This window comes from Myotis brandtii, unplaced genomic scaffold, assembly GCF_000412655.1.
Source record: "Myotis brandtii unplaced genomic scaffold, ASM41265v1 scaffold213, whole genome shotgun sequence".
Classification (NCBI taxonomy): Eukaryota; Metazoa; Chordata; class Mammalia; order Chiroptera; family Vespertilionidae; genus Myotis; species Myotis brandtii.
The window spans coordinates 676,926-700,065 of NW_005357962.1; the positions used below are offsets into that span (position 1 = coordinate 676,926).

Below are 23,140 nucleotides of genomic sequence, written 5' to 3' on the forward strand. Positions count from 1 at the left end.
GCAGGAGGTTCTTCCTGCAGAAGGGGGTGGAATTCTGAAATACACTCGAGTGCATGAAGAGCAGGTGCCTGAGGGTCTGGGACTGCAGTTCCCAGCCCGGGCTGAGCATCACAATCACCCAAGGAGCTCTAGGACCTTAGAGCTGCCAGACTCCTGTTTTCCATCAGCGTCTCCCTAGTGCACCCTGCACGTCAGCCAGGATTTTAATTTCTCACCGAAGAGCTGCCTTGAATCTGTAATCATGGCGCACCATGGAATTTTTACTACTCTACCTGATTATTAGTAGTGTTCTGATGAATCTCCGAAGTATTCAGGACAGTTGGTTCGCTTGTTGTTTCTGAGACAGGGAGACTTGGTAAGGGTGAGCTGGGCTGGCTCCTCTGCAAGAAGTCCTGAGGGAACACACTCCAGGGAGTAGGGTCGGTGGGTAGCTGGAAGGAGGAGAGACAGGTAGGCAGACCTCAGAGCCTGGAAGGACTTTTCTGGTTTTGATTTTTTTCGTGTGTGTGTGTGTGTGTGTGTGTGTAAGGAGGCATACTGTTTTATGTCCTGTTTATTAATTTTTTATTGTATTATTTTTTCTATCACCGTTTATTCCCTCTATGCTGTCTCCACCTTTCCCCATTCCCCATCACTCTGTTTATTAATTTAATCTGAACAGTTTCCCATGTAAATAACTATTTTTCAAGTAACTGTTTTCCCATGTAAGTAATGGTATTGCCCATGTATTTTCTTTACTTTAAATATGTAGTTGAAACACTGTTTAGGAATTGGCTCAGATGCCTTTTCCTTAGGACGCCTTTCCTTCACAGGGTGTTGTAGGAACCTCCACTGGGCTTCCACAGAATGTTGATTTGAATGTTCCTGCCACACTTACCGTATCTTGCCCCATGTAATTTTTTTGCGTGTGCACATCCAATTCTTCATCTAGCATTTACTGAATCTTTTCTTGAAAGAGGTACTGTGATAAGACCTCACAATGCAATGGCAGTGAAAAGGAAATAAAAAAACCAAAAAAACCAAACAGTTTTGTACCTGCATTCAATATGCTTAGTTCATAGGCCGGTGAGATGCAGACATTATTTAGATAATCACACAAATAAATATTATCTTATAACTGTGTTCAATGGTATGAAGGAGAGGCAAATGGTGCGTATGAGAACAGTGCGAACGAATAAGACAAGGTGTTTTATTTGACCACAGATTTAATATGATCCTTGTCTTGCACGTCTGTAAAAGGTCAGTGCAACCGAGAAATGCCTTTTATACTCCAAGAACATAATGTGCTGACAGTACTCTGCTGTGGTTGGAGGACATCGGGGCTCTTTGTGCCCAGCTCTGACTAGCCGGAGTACATCCAAAGGAGGGGTCCACCCTGAAGAAAGGATTTCAGATGATGCCTGGTTAGAAGAACTATAGCAAGCAGTTCTGAAGAAAAGAAGACACAGCGAGGACATGTTAGCTGTTGTCTAATATGTAGTCACTTGTTGAGGTGTATAGAAGGGATTCTGAGAGTTGACAGGCCATGAGACGGCTCTGCTGGAACCCTTTCCATTCTAAGATTCCACAGCTTTTAGAGGATCTGAAGCCGTTCCGTATCTCATGGGAACCAGGAGATCCTGAGGATTGTTTTCAGCCTGTGTAATTGAGGTGTGGAGGAAGAGTGTTCAGTCGTCTCCCTGCCCAGGGACCCCTCTAACTCAACCTTCTAGGCAAGAGGAAGCCACAGAGGCTTGGCTCCTCAGGGAGAGCTGTGACTCCCAATAACCAGTGTCTCCTGAGGACAGGCTCCTACAGCTATATGCTCCAGAAATTCCCCATAGCCCACAGGATGAAGTCTGAATGCCTTCCCATGGTAGCAGGCCTGTGGCTTCCTCGCCAGCTCCTCTCTCCTCACTGTCTCTCCTCACCGAGCCTTGTTTGTTCCAGTGATGTGGAAATTCCTTGCATAATGTGACATCTTGCCCTTTGGGGCCCTTGCTGTTTCTTTTTTCTCAAACACTACTTTCTATTATTGAATAAATTCTTTCTTCCCCCCTTTTCAGGACCAGTTTCTGTAGATTTCTTGGCTTTCTAGCATTAGTTACTTTATAGCATACTATAGGATTGGTGCACGACATTCGTGCACTGGGGGGCAGGGTGGTCCCTCAGCCCGGCCTGTGCCCTCTCACAGTCCGGGACCCCTTGGGGGATGTCCCCCTGCTGGCTTAGGCCCAATCCCCCCCCCCCCCCGGGCCTAAGCCGGCAGTTAGACATCCCATTCGCAGCCCGAGGCTCTTGCAGTCCGGGACCCCTTGCTCCTTACTGCCCGCCTGCAGCAGAGGCAGGAGAGGCTCCCACCACTGCCGCTGTGCTCACCAGCTGTGAGCCTGGCTTCTGGCTGAGCGGCGCTTCCCCTGTGGGAGTGCACTGACCACCAGGGGGAAGCTCCTGCATTGAGCGTCTGCCCTCTGGTGGTTAGTGTACATCATTGCGACTGGTCATTCCGCTGTTCAGTCGATTTGCATATTAGGGTTTTATTATATAGGATTACTGAACTTTTTAATTTAATTGCTTAGCTTGCTCCTCTAGACTGTAAAGTCCTGAAGACAGGGCCTATGTATTCTGTTTGACTTTTCAGGATGTAAGAGGCACTCAGTAAATGGCACATCCTGGGCATTCAGTAATTTTTGAATGACTGGATATAAATTCTCATTTGCTTTATCATATTGATAACTTATTGTGTGGCTTTGGCATTGGAACTTACCATACGTGAAATAAATAGTTGAACTTATGATTGGTTGATTAAAATCTTGAGAGGTGCAGGAGTGCAGTGGAGAAGGTATCATGCTATAGTGATACTAGAGGTCTGGTGCATGAAATTAGTGCATTCGGGGGGCGGGGGTTCCCTCTGCCCGGCCTGCGCCCTCTCGCAGCCCGCGAGCTCTCAGGGGATTTCCGAATGACGGCTTAGCACTGCTGCAGAGGTGGGAGAGGCTCCTGCCACTGCCGCTGTGCTCGCCAGCCTTGAGCCCAGCTTCTGGCTGAGCAGCGCTCCCCCTGTGGGAGCGCACTGACCACCAGGGGGCAGCTCCTGCATTGAGCGTCTGCCTCCTGGTGGTCAGTGTGTGTCATAGTGACTGGTCCTTCCCCCGTTTGGTCGATTTGCATATTAGCCTTTTATTATATAGGATGTTTCTAGTTTTCACTGAAAGTAATTTGTGTTATCTTCCATATACTACTATATATATTTTATATATATTATGTACATATATACATATACATGTACATATGTATTATGTACATATATATTATGTGCATATATATTATATATATAAATATTATTGATTTCAGAGAGGAAGGGAGGGGGAGAGATAGAAACATCAGTGATGAGAGAGAATCATTGATCGGCTGTCTCCTGCATGCCCCACACTGGGGATCGAGCCTGCAACCTGGTTATGTACCCTGACTGGGAATTGAACTCTGACCTCCTGGTTCATAGGTCGACACTCAACCACTGAGCTATGCTGGCTGGGCATTTGGGGTATCTCCTTTTAAAACCTTTTCAGAGTTATCAAATTGTTGTAGTCATATTTTCATGAAGTGCCTTATCTTAATCAGGACTAAGAAAGGGTAAAATGAGGCTAAGAAACAAATTGATAATTACCATCTTTTTAGATTATTGTGGTAAAGAGGTGAATGATGTTTATAGGAAAGTATTTAGAGTGAAGGAAATCTATAGTAAGTAATATTTCAAATAAAATTGAAAGTACACTATGAGCAACTAAACAGATTGTGTTCTGATATGATGCAGAGCTCATAGTTTGCAAAAGCTGATTTATAAGATGTTACTGGACCACACTCATGCTTGCAGGACTTGCTTTAAAAAAGGCTTCAGCCCGGCCAGTGTTGCTCAGTGGTTGAGTATCAACCTGTGAACCAGGAGGTCATGGTTCGATTTCCAGTCAGGGCACATGCCCAGGCTGTGGGTTGATCCCCAATAGGGGCGTGCAGGCGGCAGCCGACCAATGATTCTCTCTCATCATTGATGTTTCTATCTCTCTCTCCCCCTCTCCCTTACTCTCTGAAATTAAGAAAAAAATATATATTAAAAAAAAAAGGCTTCGTAATTCATCAACACCAGTGGTCTGGTTGCCCAGGGCTTAATCAGGCCTTGGAAAATCTGATGTACTTAAACAGACATTTCTAAACATAGATGTCTACTAGAAAATGAATTATCATACAATGACAAATATATTTCCAAGTGGATGAGCATTTTGTAGTGTATAGATAAGTCTAGTTCCCAGCTGTTAGATTACTAGGGCAGTATTATGATCTTCAGAAAACTACAAGGTGTGTGTGTGGCATCAAGGCTGGCAAGGGCGGATGAAGGTGTTGAAGCTAATCAGATTACTCCTACAGGTGGAGCTTAAGACTTGCTACCCAAGTTTGGTTCTTTGTTCCCAGCCAACATATTGCCCTAGATTTCTTCAGGGAGTTGTTCTTCTAGGCACTAATCTTTTTCTCAGAGCTTCTGGCTGATTCTAATCAAAATAGGGCGTACCTTCCCTACTGTCCTAAACAGCTTCAGTTTCTCTGTTCACCAAATTACACAGCATTCCTTTTCAAATGTTGACTTATTAACTGGAACCCTCAGTAAGGGACTATTATTTTGTAGGTAGAGATTTTATAAATTGGTTTAAGTTCTCAGAATATTGTTGATCTCTTTTTCAATTGATCTACTCTCTAGACTTGCTGATTGATACCCAGATTTGTATTTATAAGAAATAACCTTTTTACTTGAGAAGCTTTCTTTGGTGTGACTGTCTCTCTCTGTCCAAATTTGTTCTCCTTTTCTCCATCTCTCCAGCTATGTTCGTCCTTTGTAAAATGTTCACTTTAGATCAGCAGTGAGTATAGTTACTTCATCCAGAAGCAAACTATTTAACTGCATATTTGAGTTTAGTGATTTGGATCCATGTTTCAGTTGAGTGATGTGAATTCACATTGATCTTCCTGAAGCCTACAGTTGAGCAATATGCTCAAAACACCTTCTACTAGTAAAGTTAAGGTAAATTCCTCATTAACTCATTAAGAGAAAAGGTATTAACATGCTGTTGACTTCACCAGATGGTTAAGCAGTAACTAGAGAGGTAAGATAATTTATGATTTATTTTGCTACTAAGAGGAAACTATATTAGAACCTGTCAAAAATTATTTTTACCTTTTTAATTATGGATAAGAAGTTTGGGGGTTTTAGTCATGGTTGGGCTGCACTCTGTGATATAATGCTGTTGAACTGCGAAAGAGAAAAGGTATAAGGGGCTAATTATAACCAAACATGCAATTATCTTGGTCGTTTTGAGATGAAACCTGGAGTAAGCCCTTAGGAAATTTTTCTTAAAAAGAATCCTTGTTGATCCATAGTTTTATTAAGTCAATAAAATATACTTCATATATTATCAGAGAAGTAGCTTTGACATAATAGTGAAGAAAAATATGCTTAATTTTGGCAAGTATGAAATTCTCTAGCACAGAGCATATGCTGGTTGGTTAGTTTTGTGTTCAGTTGCACTGACGAAGTCCAGCCCTTCTTTGAATTCTATGGGGGCTCATGCTATGGTTGTTAATTTCTCTAGCAATACGATGAGCCGGGCTTTTGGATGGATGGTTAAGAATGACTCAAACATTGTCCTGCTGTGGACTACACTAGAATTCCTTCTACCGGGACTCTGTGAGCACCAGGCTTGTTTCCCTTGGCCCTGGACATGGAGAGATTTATATTTATTAAGTACTAATTATGTGCCAGGTACTTGCTAGGTATTCTAAATATGTTATTTCAGCTAAGCCTTTTTACAGCTTCAAGATTAAGGAATTAGTTTATGCATTTCAGTTAGAGGAGTAACTTGTCCAGTAACTCACTAAAGGCAAGTCTGAACCTTGGCTTCCCATCCAGGTCTGATGATGGAGCCTATGCTTTTTCCATTTGGCTGTGATACTCTGGGCTTGAAGAAGGAAACACAGCGGTTGGAACAACATGTCTTGCTCCCTCTTTCCTAAGGTGTCAGGATCTCTTTCTGTATACTTGGGCCAGATGAACATCCTTATTAAAAATAACTATGCATTCATCCATCAGCCACCTAGCCATCCATCCATTCATCATGCATCCAACAAACTTTTATTGAGTACTTATTGCGTGCCAGGTGCTGTTTGAGAACCTGGAGCTGTCCTGGCTTCCAAGCCCTCAGCTTTCATAAAGCTTATACCCAGCCATCCCAAGACCCACCCATTACAGTGAGGCTAGAGGGGCTGGATTTCTTAGCCCAGGGCCAGACGTATAGGAGGCCCTCAACAAGTGTTAGTTTCTTTTGCCCGCCCATTTCTACCTAGTATTTATGCCCCTGGCCAATGATTGTCCCCTGTTTGTTCATTTATGGTTGTACTTTGAATTGCTGACTTGGGTTTCTGTGTTCTTCAGTTTAAGATCAGTCTGTTCATCTTTGGAAGCCACCATGTCCCACAGAGAGACTTGGTTGGAGTGGTCAGTTGCCCTAATTTTGGGTAATAACAGGCAGCCTGGGATACAAACTTTCAGTTATAAGATGAATAATGTACAACATGGTGATTATAGTTGATGACACTGTATTGCATAATTAAAGTTTTCTAAGGGTTATGACTTAAATCCCCCCAAAGGTAAATATGTGAGGTGATGGATAATTAACTTAATGGGGGGAATCCTTTCACAACGTGTATATACAGGGTGTGGCAAAAGTAGGCTTACAGTTGTTTGTATGGAAAATAAAATAATTGTTTGTGACTACAATAATTAATAAATAATACAAGAATAAACTCTAAACTTCACGTACTCACAACTGTAAACCTACTTTTGCCTCATCCTGTATATCAAATCATCAAGTTGTACACTTTAAATATTCTACAATTTTATTTGTCAAGTATTCCTTAGGAAATCTGGGGTTTTGAGGGTGGGGTGGGGTATAAGGAAGGTGGTATGATAAAAATGCTATAATTTTTTATGAAAATATTATCATTTTAGCTCTTGTATTAGGCATTAACCCTGATCACATAGTGTACATATACTTTTGTATTGTTTTGAGTAGCATTGTTAATACTTTACCATATATTATACTACACGTGTCATTTTGAAAGGTTTACTATATTTTAAAGTGATGTAAATGAGTTAATGCTAAAACTCATTAAGTAGAACATGTAACATGTTTTATTATGATATAAATTCATTGAGCAAATGCTGTTCATTTTGGAGAAGCTTGAGTTCATCCCATTTTTGGAATGTTTCTTTTGCAGAATATCTTGTATCTTTTGATAAATCTCAATTATTTACAGATAGATCTTTCATGTAAAGTGATACATTTCTAAATGCGCATTTAGAGCTTAATCTCTTTCTAGAATTGGTTTCTGTGTGGCTAATGGATGATTTCAGAATGTTGAAGATAGTCATAATCTCAAAGATCAGTTAAATGTAACCTTGATAAAAATATTTTGAGAATAGTGTGCACTTCCTCATTTGGACACCATCAGCCCCATATACTCCAGTTTGTCACCATAGAGATTGTGATTTGTTTGGGTTCCATTTTTCTTAGTCACCACAGTCACCACATTTTCCAAGTATTGTCAGTTTTATCTTTAAGTCTCTCTTAATTCATTCTTTTCTCTGTTCCCACTCTCCTGGTTCAGCCCCATTTTCTGGTCTACAAAACAGCAGCAGCCTTGTCGCCAGCACTTTTATTCAGTGCCTTTCATCCTTCAGGCTCTCTTCCATGTCACTGTTGAAACCTTTCAGGGGGAAATAAAGTGTGTGTGTATGTTTACACATATACATACATGCACATTTGGTTCTGATTGTGACAATCCCTAGTACATCTTTGGTGGCTCCTTGTTGCCTGTAGTGTAATCTCCTTTCAGGTTGTTTAAAACGGGAATGGTTCCAGCCTTCCAGCACCAATCCCTCACCTTCTCCTTGCCCTTCCAGGTGGTTCCAGTCAGTGAACTGCTTTCTTTGTAGTGGGATTGTTAGGGATGCTTTGTTGGCATTAGGTGTTCACTCTTTTGTTCAGGTAGCCTTATAAATGTAAAAGCCACCATTTCTGACAGGAGATTTGCTGTTGGGTGGTGGACATATGGTGCAATATACAGATCTTGTAATATAGAAACCCACATCTGAAACCTGTATGTTCATGTTGACCAGTGTCACTCCAATAAATTTAATTTAAAAAAGCCACCATTTCATCTTGTTTGAATATCTTACGTTAGTACATGCTGAAGCAATTATATTATCTAAGGTAGCAGTGTTTTCATTCTGCTTTACAAGGTGTGAAAAATTCTCACATAGAATATTTTTTTTCTTGAAAGGCTTATGGCCTAAATGGAATAAAATATCTAAAATTTAATTGCAGTTCTTTAGACTAATGTGTTGAAAGCTATTTTCCAATTTAGACACTATTTGAAAGTTCTGAACTATTTTTTGTATATAAAGTTAACTTCAAATTCATCATTAGAATTATAGCATTTTCTTTTGCAATAAGAAATACTTATTTGGAACATGTGAGGAGATGGATGTTAACTAAACTTACTGTGGTAATCATTTCCCAATATATACATATCAAATCATTATGTTGTACACTTTGAACTAATACAGTGTTATATATCAATTATCTATAACTAGGGGCCCAGTGCACGAAATCATCTGGCTGCCCGGCTTTATGAAGGGCAAGGCCAAAGCTATTCGACAGACATTGAATGGAGAGGAAAGCCAATTCATCTCCTGTGGCTCTCAGGGAAAATTTCCACGTAGCCTTTAGAGTTTAAGTGCTCCTTTGTACATTTGATATTTAAATGGTTTCCGTGGTGTGTGCTCTTTGTTTACTCAAACACTATGTGCACAACAGCCTTTTCTGTCTTTATTCTGTTTCCTCCCCTGAAATGCTTTTCCCCTGTTCTCATCTTTGCTCATTGGAAACTTATTCGTGGTTCTTCCTTGATTCCATTGACTACGTCTTGTAACCTTTGTGTTCTTTGCCATCCCTGAGGTTGGACCTACCAACACTTTGGTTTGTATTATTGCTGTTTTTCATATCCTTCCCCATGAATAAGATAGTAAACTTTTTGAAGGGAGAGTCTATATGCCTTTGTGATCTTTGGAACTCTGCAACTTTGTGCTCAGAGCCTTATACCCTGTCGATGTTTAAGAAGGGTTTGAATCAAAGCAAATACTTGTTTATAAACACAGCAAATAATTGCACCTCCATTAATATCTTACTTGTTAGGGTACAGGTGGATCTCAGTTTTAATTGAGGCTGGGGCAAGTATATCACTCATTTCTGAGAATAAGGAAATTACTTTTGTCAGCTGAAAATTTTTTTGTCGTTTAGGTCTAACCACTTTGTGATGCTCATAATACGTTCCTTGATGTGTATTCAGGTCCTGCTTCAGCTATGAGCTGTATTTCTGGTTTGTTTCCTTGTTAACTGAGTGTTTCTTAAATTCTGGTGAAGGGAAGAGGGAGGCAGTTGATTATCTAGTTGCATTATCCCCCCCATCTGTTTCCTGTGTGTGACAGCAGTTTCCACCTCGTGCCTTCGCCCGTGGAGTCAGAAGCACCATTCACATGTGGCTTCGGGTTCTCCCAGTGAGAAGAACTTACTTTCTAAAGATCTGTTTATTTTTTAGTCAACAAGCTTGCCATTAATATATCCTCTTGTCACTTTAATTCCCAAAGTGACTTTTCTGGTGTGAAGAGTAGGTGGCACACTTTGTAAGGTGTCACAAGAGCCTGTGCCTTCCTGTGGGGGATTAGGACGATCTGTTCTAGAAGAGTGCCATTTCGAGAGGTAAACCTTTTTAAAAGTCAGTGTGAGTACTCTGTGGAAAATGATTACGGGTAGAAAGGAGTTTAATGAGGAATCTGGGGCAGTTGTCTAGTTGAGAGATAACTGTGACTTGGACCAAGGTGTTGACAATAGAGAAATGGAAAGGATTCAAATAGTCTTCAGGAAGTAAAATTTATATCTTGACAGAATGAAAAAGGGGTGTGAAAGAAAGGAATGGGGATGAATCCTAAATTTTTGGCTCAAGTTAAAGGGTAGATAGAGGTGACTTTAACTGAGTCGAAGAAGCCTCAAGATGAAGATAAGCCTGTAAAATGACTGACTTCTTTTGTCATCACCATACAGCCTTTTCCTAGCCAATTTATTTGCTTGCCGCTCTCTGTCCATGTAGAATTTTTATGCTTCAAACTGCAGGGCAAAGAAGAAGAAGAAGTAGTTTCTACAGCTTGGGGCCACAGAACCATTGGGTATGCACTTTCCTGGGAAGAACGTTTTTCTTGTGTCCTCATGAGTTGTCAAATCCATTAAAGTTAAAAAATACAAGTCTTGCAGTCCCATGATAAGTGGATTGTCTCAATAACAAGTAAATTACATTAGCTTGGGAAGATTTATTTTTCAAGTAGCTGTATTGATCTTTACCCAAAATTCATTATCTGGGAGTTTACAATGAAACTCTAATACGTTTCAGAGTTTTCCTTTTTTTTGATGTTAACAAAATACATTTCTTTTTCTTATTTCTTTTTCAGATTTTAAATTTCTTTTAAAACTGGGCTGTTTTTCCTTAACTCCCAAGGATAATTACTGCTTGTCTTGTGATCATATAAGCTTAATACAGTAGGATGAGAGAAACAGGTGCCTACGGATTACGTTATCCAGTGTGTTTTCTTCATTCAGAATTCCTCAGGATAACTTCTCTTGTCTTTTTAATGCCAGATGCTGGTTTCAACAGCACCTGATAGAATACGATGAGAGGAGCTTTTCCTGCTGAAAATTCATAGCTTGAGTCTAAGCATAAGAAAGTATCAAATAAACTCTAATTAAGGAACATTCTACAAATCTGGCCTGGAATCTTCAAAATGGTCAAGATTTGAAAGTCAAGGAAAGTCTAAGGAATTCTTGATTGAAATAGACTAATAAGCTATGAATACTAAGTGCAAAGTGAGATCCTGGGTTGGACATCATTGGGATAACTGAAGAAAGGTAAATCTGGTCTGTGGATTAGATGATGGTACTGTATCACAGTTAATTTCTGGATTTTGGTGGTCATAATTATTGTAGCTTTGTAGGAGAGTGTTCTTGTGTATAGAAGTTACTCAGTAAACACTATAGGGGTGATAGACCATTATATTGGCTACTTATTCTCAACTGATTCAGGGAAATTGAGTTATTTGTCCTAGTCTGGCAACTTTTTAAAAATATATTTTTATTGATTTCAGAGTGGAAGGGAGAGGAAGGGAGAGATAGAAACATAAATGATGAGAGAGAATCACCTATCTGCTGCCTCTTGCACATCCCTGATTGGGGATCCAGCCCACAGTCTGGGCATATGCCCTGACCTGGAATGGAACCCTGACCTCCTGGTTCATGGGTTGATGCTCAGCCACACCAGCAACTTCTTTATTTGTAGTTAGATCTGAGATTATTAAATAAGACACCCCCTGGGCCCCCTCTTCTGTTAGTTGATTAGTACTTCAAATTTGTTTGCTTATCAAACAAACCATTTTAAGGGGTTTGCTTCTCTGAGTTGTCTTGACTTTTAACTGCCCTGTCAGTGTGGCTTCCTGTTGTATATTGATTGTCTTTTGCTATTCTGCTTCTAGATGTTCCTCATCACCTCATTAATACATATTTTCCTTGCCCATTCTTTATTTCCCATTACCTATGTTTGCCTTTTGCAACAAATTACTTCTTCCAGTGGGAAAGTCTGGTTTACAGAAAGATGGCATTTTACTGCGATGCAATTCTGTGATAATGCTGCATTTGAACTTACTTTGTTATGCTATTCTTTTCTTCTCTGTTCACTGGTGAGCTGTTTAAGCTTTCTTTTTTTCACCACACTGCTTCTATCCCAGAACTGAGCATGTTTTAATAGGTTTTTAGTAAAAGGTGTTGGGCTGGTTGATTGCTGTCTTAGAATTCAGAGTTTTCAGAAAGTTTCAGCAGGGTAAGGAGAATTTGGTAGAGTGGCAAATGTGGTGCTCTACTAATTCATATCTAGTCAGCTCATGCCTGTGTTTGTGAATGGTTAGCCCCACAGGTTTAGGATTACGCATATTGGGACCAAGCATATTGTGTGTGATTCGCAATGGGGGGAGAGTAGCTGTGGGGAGTAGATGAACTTCACAGCAGCCTTCTCTTTCTGAGAACAGCACTTGTCAGTTGTCTGATTGGTAGAATCTCTCTTCCCCCCTCAGTATAGAAAATCATGGGTTACAGGCCTTGAATTGCCCATGCCCACCCCATACCTTCGTTTCTTTGGTAGAACTCAAGTCCATCAGAGGGCTTGTTTTCCTTAAATAGGTTGGAGGACAAACTTCTCCTTAGCAGTTACACTAATTTCCACATTTCTCAGAAGGCTCAAGGAATAAAGCTTTTAGAAACCCAGAGCAGCAGTTACATTGCACTTAGTATACACCCACACATACAGGCTTTTCTTCAGCATTTTATTTTTCTCTCTCGCTGCTTTTACAGTGTAGGTGGCCTTCTCCGGATTGCTTTTGACAGGAAATTGAGCAACCTTTCTTTTTTGGAACAGAATATATTTTACTGCTGAGAGAGAGAAGGGAAAAAATGAAGTGTTTATGTTTTGAAATTTTATGATCAGTTTTTATTTAAAGATCAATTTAGATCTAGAAAAATGGAGGAAGGGGTTAAATTTCATATTGCGCACTAATATTTCTCAACCTTCTTAGTAATTTTTGGGCCCTTTTGTGTGTGTGTGTGTGTGTGTGTGTGTGTGTGTGTGTGTGTGTCGAATGCTCTGGGTGCTAGCAATGGGCAAAACTGGGAAAACAAGTATTAGGGTGGGACCTCATCCCCAAGGTGACCTTTCTTCCCCTAGCATATTGCTGATTAAGGGATTCGGAGGGGACCCTCCCCTGACGTTTCCTCCCTTAGAGGAGGAACGAGGGGGCCGGAGAATAGCCTCATATGACTTCCATACAAGCTGCATGACCACTCCCTTAATCATTAAGCCCCCAGGACAGTGAGGTTCTGGTCTGCATCAAATATTCTTAGAAACAAAGCCTCGGGTCTGTTGACCACAGAAACAGAGTTTTGGTCATACTAGAGATAACAATTAGGCCTCAGCTGTGTTTCAGCTCTAGGCCTGTAAAAGCAGCAAAATCAAATGAAGCAACTCCATGGCTGATTTGAGGGCCAGCTGCAATGACTATTGACCCCCTAGCTTGTACCAGTCAGTAGAGACCACAACCCTAAAGGAACACACCTGGAAAGCTGATGAATATGCTATTGAAATCCTCCCCTGAGATTTCCCTTAAAATCCCGCCTTTGGGAAACAGATAAAACCCCTTAAGAGGAAGGACCCTTCTTCCCCCTTCTTCCCTCAGGTGTGCTCTCTCTTTAGAGCAGTGGTTGCCAACCTTTCCGGCCTCACAGACGTGGTCCGCAGACCACCAGTTGGCGACCGCTGCTCCAAAGGTTTCCTTAAACCAGCGGGTCGCCAACCTTTCGGACCTTGCGGACCACCAGTTGGCGACCGCTGCTTTAGAGCATACCCTATGCCTTTCCTCCCGTTTCTTTCATCAAGGTGCATACTTTTGCTTTCTGAGTCCATGCAGCCCAGCTGGCTCACTTCTTCTGCCTCTGTGACTTTCTAGTCAAACTCAAGGACTAGGTCTGACTTTCTGGTAACACCTGGTGTCTTTTGCCATTACGATTAACAAAACAAAGTATGTATTTTGAGTGTTAGAAGTTCCTTGACCCATTTTGTGGGAGCAATCTGTAGACCAATTATATAAAAAATGCTAATTTTATTACCTGGAATATCTGACTCAGAATATCCTTTTATAGGTTTCTTTTCCCCCAAGTTTTCTTCTGCTGTGCATACCATTTGATTATGGTAGGGTAGAAAAGACCTGTTGCAGGGTCGTCCTGATATAAGATCATAGTGTGGGGACAGAGTAGTCCCTCAGTAAGTCTCGTTTTGCATGCAGTTAAAGTAAGCTGTGAAGTGCTTTTATATTTGGCTGAATAAAGGTGGGAGCCCTAATATCCAAGGTGATGGGCTGGGAAGAGGAATTTTCCTTCTTGTCCCCACCAGGAATTGGGAATATCTGTGAGGGAGACTAAGGTCTTGTTCTTTTTACTCTTAACTTCTGTTTTCTATGTTTGGGAACAGGGTTTGGGAGGTAACATAATTTGAAATACTGTTTCACCTCAGCAAAAATTTAAAAATTGGTTTCTTGAAAGCTCTGATGGACATGTATAGTCTGGTTTATTTTAATATTTTTAGAATAGTACATGTACTGTAAATTATTAATATTGACCACGTTTGTGCGTTCTTTGAACTAATAATAAGCTTAGCAGTCACAGGAGATGCTTATGACTGTAGCTTATAAACCTACCTGAAGTGACCAGTGTGAGAACTGTAGAATTTATCAGTTATCACGATGGCTGGCTGCTTTGGAACAGAGCTTCTCAACCTCACGATTATTGACATTTTGGGCTGGATAATTGTTTGTAATGGGGGCTGTGCTGTGCATTGTAGGGTGGTTGACAGCATTCCTGGCTTCTACCCTTTAAGTGCCAGTAGCATATCTCCCCCCTCTGTTGTGATTACCACAAATGTCCTGGCATTTCATAATGTCCCCTGGGTCGCCCCCTATTGAGAACCACTGGTTTGGAATAGTGGTTGCCATAGGCAGATGATGGACTAACTACATCAAAGTCACCTAGTTGGGGGAGGTTCTTACTCATTCAAGTCCTTGGGTTTCTTCCCATTTGTGTAGATACTGAATAGCCAGGTTTAAGAATTTGTTGTTTAAGTGGGAGTGGTTATTAGTTGACTTAAATTTCAATGTGTTGAACTGTACATAGAGAGTTTACAAATGAAAGAGGGTTTTACAGGTAAAGTACATTTTGCAATTATGATTTTATTTGTAGTAGTGATTTTCCCCTTTTTATTTCTATGAGGTACCATTGTTTGCTTTTCAAACGTTGAAAAGAACCTTGTTATACTAAACTTTATAATTATTTTAATCTAGGTTTTGAAAGAATACCTCAAGTTGGACTCAAAGGCAAGAACTTTGAAGTGGAAAAGGGTGAGTTGGTAGATTAGTCACTAAGTCCTGTTGGGGGAAGGGAATGTCACTCAAGTGTTCATTCTTAGAAGGCCAGCTGCTTATAGCAAAATTTTGATTTAGCAAATGTGGATCCTATTTTTCCCTCATTGTTTTTTCCTCTTTTATTGTTTTACTTCTGAGAGGCAGAAGAGAGGAAACCCCTGTTTCCATCATTATAGATAAAATAGTTCAGATATTTTTCTGGCTACTTAAATTAGTAATGTGAAGGTTTTTTTGTTCATGTTTATGTTTCTGCTCCATAGTAAATGCATTTCAAAAAACCTGTGTTTCTTAAATTGTGATTGGAATTTATCACGTTCTAAATACGAATCCCGTTAACCTTGATACATTAGTTTGGAATATCCTGAAAGCTTATCCTGAAAAATTCTGAGATGGTTGGATGATCGACTGTTTGACTGACATTTGCATTTGATCATGTAATGATTGTACTTGGGTACTGCTAGGTAGAAACCCAGTTCTGTCCTAGGCCTATCCTAATGCTTTAGTGGACGTTTCTCAAATACTTTCATTAGTTTAAAAGGGTATTCTCATTGAGAAGAATAACAGCTTACTTTGATTGAAAGAGACTTTTTTTTGTAGGCTGAAAATGCTATAATATGCTCAACTCGTAAATTCAGATAAAACAAGTGGTTTGGGTTGTGAGGTTTCTTTGGTTTTCTTACTTTGTACTTAACCTTCATCTCAGCCAGATGCTGAAACAAAGGTCTTGGGTTTTTTCTTTGCTGCTTTGTCAGGAGCAGAAGCCAGTTGCCTGAGGAGTCAGCTCCTCTGACCGTTGCATCCCCCAGGGTGGTCAAGGTTATCTGAGCACCTCACCCCTTGCCACCTTTGCTCAGAGCTTAGGGCTTCTTTCCTGAAGTCCGCTGGGTAATTGGAGCACTGCTCTCAAAGTGGCTTGCTATTTCTGACCTTCTTGAATTTCAGTAAGAGAAATTGGGGAATGATTATTTCTGAAAATGTTTTTAAACTACATGAGGACACTTTGCTTCTGGCACTTATTTGACGATTCCCAGCGTCATTCTTTTTTAATAGAGGTGGAATCTGAGAAAGAATTTTAGGTCTCTGTAATTTTTATCCATGAAGAGCCCACGTTTTTTATTAGCAACCAAATGAAAATGTGTCTTTGGGAATGTAGCGTCTTTTTAACCATCGAGAATTCCTTAGCGGTGAGCAGCAGCCTGCCAGGCATGCTCCATGAAGGTAGCTGTAGCTCAGGTACTCTGTGAGAGAAGAAAAATCAGTGCGTATTATGGAGTGCTCAGGGGTTTCCATCTCAGTCTTGTAAAGTTGTTTTCGAGATTGTTTTTTCCCCCCTCCTGAGAATCGTGTAGAAATGTGCACCTTCAGTGCTGTCTCTGTATGTAATGGAGTGCTCAGTGGTTTCCACCTCAGTCTTGTAAAGTTGTTTTCAAGATTGTTTTTTTTCACCCTCCTGAGAATTGTGTAGAAATGTGCACCTTCAGTGCTGTCTCTGTATGTCTTATGGTACTTTAAACACTTTTGAATAAATAACTGCTGGTTGATATACTTGAGTGTGACAGTTTTTAGCATAGGCCTTAAGTTTTAGTTTTATTATGAAGCCAAGCTTGTTTAAGCTTTGATGTCGTAGCAGCTACACCTTGTTTTTTGAATTAGTTGCTTAGCTTAATAACCTGAGACTTAACTCATTTTTTGTTTAATGGCAGTAATATCTGAGGAGGCTGGTACTGCAGGTTGGGTGGGGGATTTTTCCTCTTAGGCATTTGTACTTGCTCAGGTCTACTCAGACAACAGACAAGGGAGGCCACGACGAAACAGTTTTCTAGACCTGTTGCTGGCCTGACTCTTCCTTGGCCTTCTGAATGGGTCGTGCTCTTTCCTAAAGTGCTCTCCACGTAAGGGATACCTAAACAATTCCCTTCCTCTGAAAGAAAACAAAAATCCAGAATGTCTCACACACCAAAACCCAACCCACAAAACCTTGTGTTTTATATGTAGCTCTATGTGTATCTTATTAAGTCTGTCATTCTTATATCTTTTTACTTATTTTCTAGTATTGTTCTATAATTATAAAAGTAAATGAAGAAAGCACACCTTTTCCCTTTCCTTTACAATTTTTTAAAATTGCTATATTCTTTGTAAATACCTAGCAAGAAACATAGAGTGATGTTATCCCAAGTATTGATAATGATATCTAACTAAATTAAGCATTTTCCCAAGTATTATATTTTTATTTTGGATTTTCCCCTTCTTTTTTAAAAAAATATATTTTATTGATTTTTCACAGAGAGGAAGGGAGAGAGATAGAGAGTCAGAAACATCGATCAGCTGCCTCCTTCACACCCCCTACTGGGGATGTGCCTGCAACCAAGGTACATGCCCTTGACTGGAATCGAACCTGGGATCCTTGAGTCCACAGGCCGACGCTCTATCCACTGAGCCAAACCAGTTAGGGCTCCCCTTCTTATATAGATAATTATGTAGTCATAGGTAGGTGAGATATTATTTAAATTTTTCAGTTATTTCAGTTTAGTTATTGCATCCCAGACTTCAGATTTTAATTGAGGAAATTTAAAAAACTCTCAACTTCTTCCTTTTTAAAAAAATAAAATAAAAAAGAATAACATGGATCACATTTACTTAAACTGATAGCTTGCTGGTAGAATACACAAAAGTAAAGACATACTTTTTGTTGTTTTATGTGAAGTTCCAACTATTTAATAAGTGAAAAGACGCTCCTAGACTTTTCTTGTTATATGTGGTGGAAGCAAGAAACCTAATAATCATAATGCCTTCCATTGGCCAACCAGGCAATAGAATGATGATAGAAGATTCAGAGGTCAGTTAAAAATGGACACGAGAGGGTAAGGGCACCTACCCTCTCATGTCCATTGACGTGGTGCACCCTATCTCTCTTTTCCTCATTATTCTAACAAATTATGTTTTCATTACAACATAAAAGAAATGCTGTGCCAGTGACAAAGACAGTGACTTAAATAATAATAGTACTTTGAATATATTAACTCTAGGAAGAACATAACTGAAATGTTTACCTTGAGTAGACTTATTAGATTCTTTGTGTCAACCTAAATTGAAGTTTCATGGTGGCACTGAGGGTACAAAATGGAGATAACTTTTTAAGATAAACACTAGATGAAATTGTATGAACTAAATGCTAAGAATAATGAAAATATTAAATATTTAGAGTAGCAAAGGGATGATTGCAGAGTTTTCCTTTTATCTTTGGCCATGATTAATTTGAATTGAGTTTGGCATGCCTTGAGGTCATCTCAGAATTATTTTATGATGCTTATTTATTATGCATAGCCTTCTTTGTTCTTGAAAAAAGAAAATTGATGAAATTTTTTTGCCTAGCAAACATTTTTATCAGCCTGCAGAACTGTGATATGACCCCTTCACATTTACTAATGCCATCATACCCTCTTCTCTTCCATAAGGACAGTTTATTCTCACTGAATCCTTATCTTGACGTTCTTCAGAAATTTAGAGTGCAGCGGTCCACCTCAAATAGAGAGATGCCTCTTTTAAGCTCATTCTAGTGGCAAATAGCACACATGTTTGGAAGAGTGCCTTATTTCTTAGTACATACCTCAAGTCATTTTCTGAGCCCAGGATTTGTACAAGTACAATTCTTCGTGATGCTACCAGGTGACCCATTTTCTTGACTGTCTAGTTAATTTAAACTTTGCTAATAGGAGTCATTTGGACAAACATGTAAAGTAAGGAATCAGAGAATAGAGAAGTAAGAACACGAACTGTGTATGTGAATATGGTGGCGGTCAGGGTGGGGATTGTGCAGAGTTCTGCCCTCCCCTCCTGCTCTGGCCTGACTTCATAAATTGGGTGGGTGAAAGCATTTGTGAAGACCTGGCTTCTGGGACCAGATCACAGGGTGGAACTAGAGATGAAACTTGTGGAGAGCTTGCACCTGCCATTTCTTTGTGATATACTGATGTTTCTCAAAAGGTTTGGGAAACTTAGTGGTGGGGGTTTGAGTTTGAAACCTGACTTTATTTAATGTTTGTCAAACTGAAGCATATTTTAGACTAGAGGCCCGGTGCACGAAATTCGTGCATGGGGAAAGGGGATGTGTTCCTCAGCCCAGCCTGTACCCTCTCCAATCTGGGACCCCTCGAGGGATGTCCAACTGCCCGTTTAGGCCCGATCCTGGCCTAAACAGGCAGTTGGACATCCCTTTCACAATCCAGGACTGCTGGCTCCCAACCGCTCGCCTGCCTGCCAGCCTGATCGCCCCCTAACCACTCCCCTGCCAGCCTGATCGACACCTAACTGCTACCCTGCCGGCCCGATTGTCCCCAGCTGCCCTCCCCTGCAGGCCTGGTCACCCCCAACTGCCCTCCCCTGCAGGCCTGGTTGCCCCCAACTGCCCTTCCCTGCTGGCCCCGTCACCCCTAACTTTCTGCCTTTGCCAGCCTGGTCACCCCCAACTGCCCTCCCCTGCAGGCCTGGTTGCCCCCAACTGCCCTTCCCTGCTGGCCCCGTCACCCCTAACTTTCTGCCTTTGCCAGCCTGGTCACCCCCAACTGCCCTCCCCTGCAGGCCTGGTTGCCCCCAACTGCCCTTCCCTGCTGGCCCGGTCACCCCTAACTTTCTGCCTTTGCCAGCCTGGTCACCCCCAACTGCCCTCCCCTGCAGGCCCGGTCTCTCCCAACTGCCCTCCCCTGTTGGCCTGGTCGCCCCCAACTTCCCTCCCCTGCTGGCCATCTTGTGTCCACATGGGGGCGGCCATCTTGTGTGTTGGAGTGATGGTCAATTTGCATATTACCGCTTTATTAGATAGGATGTAAAAGAAAGTTGTAAATATCTTCACTGTTATTTGAGTGGCTTTCATAAAAATAATGCATGCAAAATTAAGGCCATATGCTGGTGAAGTCCAGTAGGCCATGTTCTTGGGGTCTTGGTACTCCTGGGAGGAGGGCTTTATTGTGTTCTTTTGGAAATGATTTTTAAGCAAGATAATGGAGAGATGAATAGGCTACTGCTCACATCTGCACATATTAAGGTCTCCAGCAACTTGAAAACACGAGAGGTGTATAGTGCAGCCCTTCCATGGGATGCAAGCCTCTTCAGAGCAAGGGAAGTTTCCAAACCAACCATTGTTTGTCTCAGCACATGACTAGCTCTGCGTTCTTTCCAAAATGGTTTCCTTAATTAAAAAAAAAAAAAAAAAAAAAAAGGACTGATAGGTACTGTAGGTGAGTCTTAAGGAGGTTAAATAATGAATGCTTACTGAGGAACTAATCACTGATTTTCTTCTCAGGGAGTTTCTTTTTTAAAGTTTGTAACTTAATTCAATAAATGACCATTTTCTTTGCTGAATGATGTCCCCTCCCCCCTCGTTAATTGAAAAATAAATAGTTTGAGGAATTCACTAGGTTGATTTGATAGATACTGGTCTTTGTATAGGGACCTCTGGGCATGTTCCTGCCTTAAAGCTTTTGTAGTTACAAGAGGTAAGATATTTTACTTCTGTTGCCACTTGTTTCTTCCCTGTATTTATTAGTGGAACAGTTAATTCAATTAAGTAAAGAATTATTTGACGACTATTATATAGAGAGATCTTTTTGCTTCAAGCAGAAATACAAAAAGAAATTCCCCTTGTGATCAAGTTGTTTTTCTAGAGGGGAAGACAAGACATAATTAAAAATTGTTGTAATAAATTACCAAATGTATTAAGGCCTGTTGTGGAAATACAAGTAAAATGCATAGAGGGAGAATTAAATCCATTGGGGTGGGCATTGAAAGAACCATCCATCCATCTATTAAAAGAGGAACCTTTGTTTCCCCAAGTAACCAAAGCAATTAATATTTATTGTATAAAATCTGGATGATTCTAAAAGGCACACAGATCAAAGTAAAAGTCACCAGTTCCCACCAGATCACTCAGTCTCTACCACCCAGAGATAACTATCCCTGCTTGCATTTTTACTTTTCATTTGTGAGATTTTTAAACATACACAAAAGTAGAGGGAATAGTACAATGAGGCCCCATGTACCCATCTTCCAGCTTTAACATTTATAGATATTTTGTTATTCTTATTGCATCTATCTTTTCCCTGCTTTGATTGATTGATTGGAGTTTTATAATAGCCCAGGTATTATACCATGTCCCCTATAAATACTCCAGTTAGTATTTTTAACAGATAATGACTTAAAAAAATTAGTCACAATATCATTAACCTTAATGACATTAACAATTATTTTTAAATATTTATTAGCTAGTCCTATAGTCTATGTTCAGTTTCCTCCATTGTCTCAAAAATGTCATTTTACAGTTAGTTTGTTGGAATCTGGATCCCTGTAGGATTAACACATTGCATTCCCCTCTTTTAGGTCTTTTTTACTCTGTAACATTTTCTGTTCCTTTCTTTTTTCATGCAGTTTATTGTGGGAAAAATTGGGTCATTTGTTCTTTAGGACTACTAATATGTTAGTAATTTTCTTTTATTTTTGTTCTTTTATGTAACCATGTATATATTTTAAAAGCAAAATTGGGATTATACTGTATCCGCTGTTGATAACTTTTATAAAATAGTACCTTTTTATATTTAGCAATATAATGAGGACATTTACTCTCTACAATTAGTTTTTATTTTCTGTTAGATCTTACAGCATTGTAGTAACTAAAAGTGAGAAAGATGCATTTGGTTGTATTTAAAACAAATCTTACATTAATGATATGTATTATAATAACAAAGTCTTCCCGTTCCCTCCCTCCCTCCCTCCCTCCCTCATCACTCCAGCATCTGTTATGGATGGATATAATATTGGTGATGCAATTCTCTGAATTGAGAATTCATTCTCCCCACCTGAGGAATGTAGATAGATGGTTGTGTAAAAGACGGCTTGGCTGATAGTTCACTGACAATGTTGGAAATAGAGAAGGTGAAGGTTGCCCATCTAGACCCTGATTTTATGGAGAGTCCAGTGCATGAAGGGGCCCCTCCTTATTATTGTTATCATAAGCTGACCTTTATTAAAAATTTCAGATTGTATTCTCACATCAACATAGACTACTGATGGGGAAGGATTCTAAGGGGTTAAAGGGAGCATGACTGTTTTAGTTTAGTGATGATAACATAATTAACATAATTTTAAAATTTCTGTATCAGGTTCTCTTTCAATTACTGCCAAGTTTCTAGCCTGGGAAAAAGAATATGTGTACAGGCTCACACTAATAATAATTAGTTACACCAACTGTGGCCATTTAAGTTGACAGTCTTCTGTTCTTCATCAAAAAAGCCCCTAGCTTCATTTGTGATATTGCAGTTGCTCCTGGTAGTTTGTCTCTTGCATTTGATTAGCTTTTAATTTAGCAGTGGTTGCAGAGATATCTTTATTTCACCTTATTCTTTAATATTAACTCACTTAATAACCCTATAAAGCCCTTGTGATATGATTTTTAAAATTAATTTTTAATCTAATCTAATAAAAGACAAACATGCAAATTGACCGTACCTTCGCTATGCCTTAAGCCACGCCCACCAGCCAATCAGAGCAAACTATATGCAAATTAAAACCCAACCAAGATGAGCAGGAAGCCACGGAGCTGAAGTGAGCAGGAGGCTTGGTTGTGCCAGTGATGGAGGAAACCAAGCTTCCTGGCCGGCTCTGAGCTCCACTGAAGGCAACAAAGTTTCAATTATAGAAGATAAATAAACCCCAGATACCTGCTTTCAGCTGGCTGTGGCCACGGAGCTGGAGCGAGCAGGAGCCGGCTCTGAGCTCCAATGAAGGCAACAAAGTTTCAATTATAGAAGGTAAATAAATCCCAGAATTAAAAAAAAAAAGAAAAAAAGGAGAGGCTGGGAGCTTCCATCGCTGGGGGGCTTGGCCACCCTGAAAACAGCCCTCAGCCCTCACCCAGACTGGCCAGGCACCCCAGTGGGGACCCCCCCACCCTAAAGGGAGTGTGGCCAGCCTGCAAACAGCCATCAGCCCCTCACCCAGGCT

At 40.4% G+C, this 23,140-nt stretch overlaps 1 protein-coding gene across 11 annotated transcripts in view; it reads left to right on the forward strand.

Moving 5' to 3' along the window:
- Positions 1-23,140, forward strand: part of SIPA1L1 (signal-induced proliferation-associated 1 like 1) — a 330,175-nt gene that overhangs the window by 56,828 nt on the left and 250,207 nt on the right. For all 11 annotated transcript variants that reach the window (XM_005865778.2, XM_014539293.1, XM_014539298.1 and 8 more), the window contains exon 3: positions 15,068-15,124. The gene's annotated coding sequence lies outside the window, so the exon portion shown is untranslated. The remainder of the gene's footprint in view (positions 1-15,067; positions 15,125-23,140) is intronic.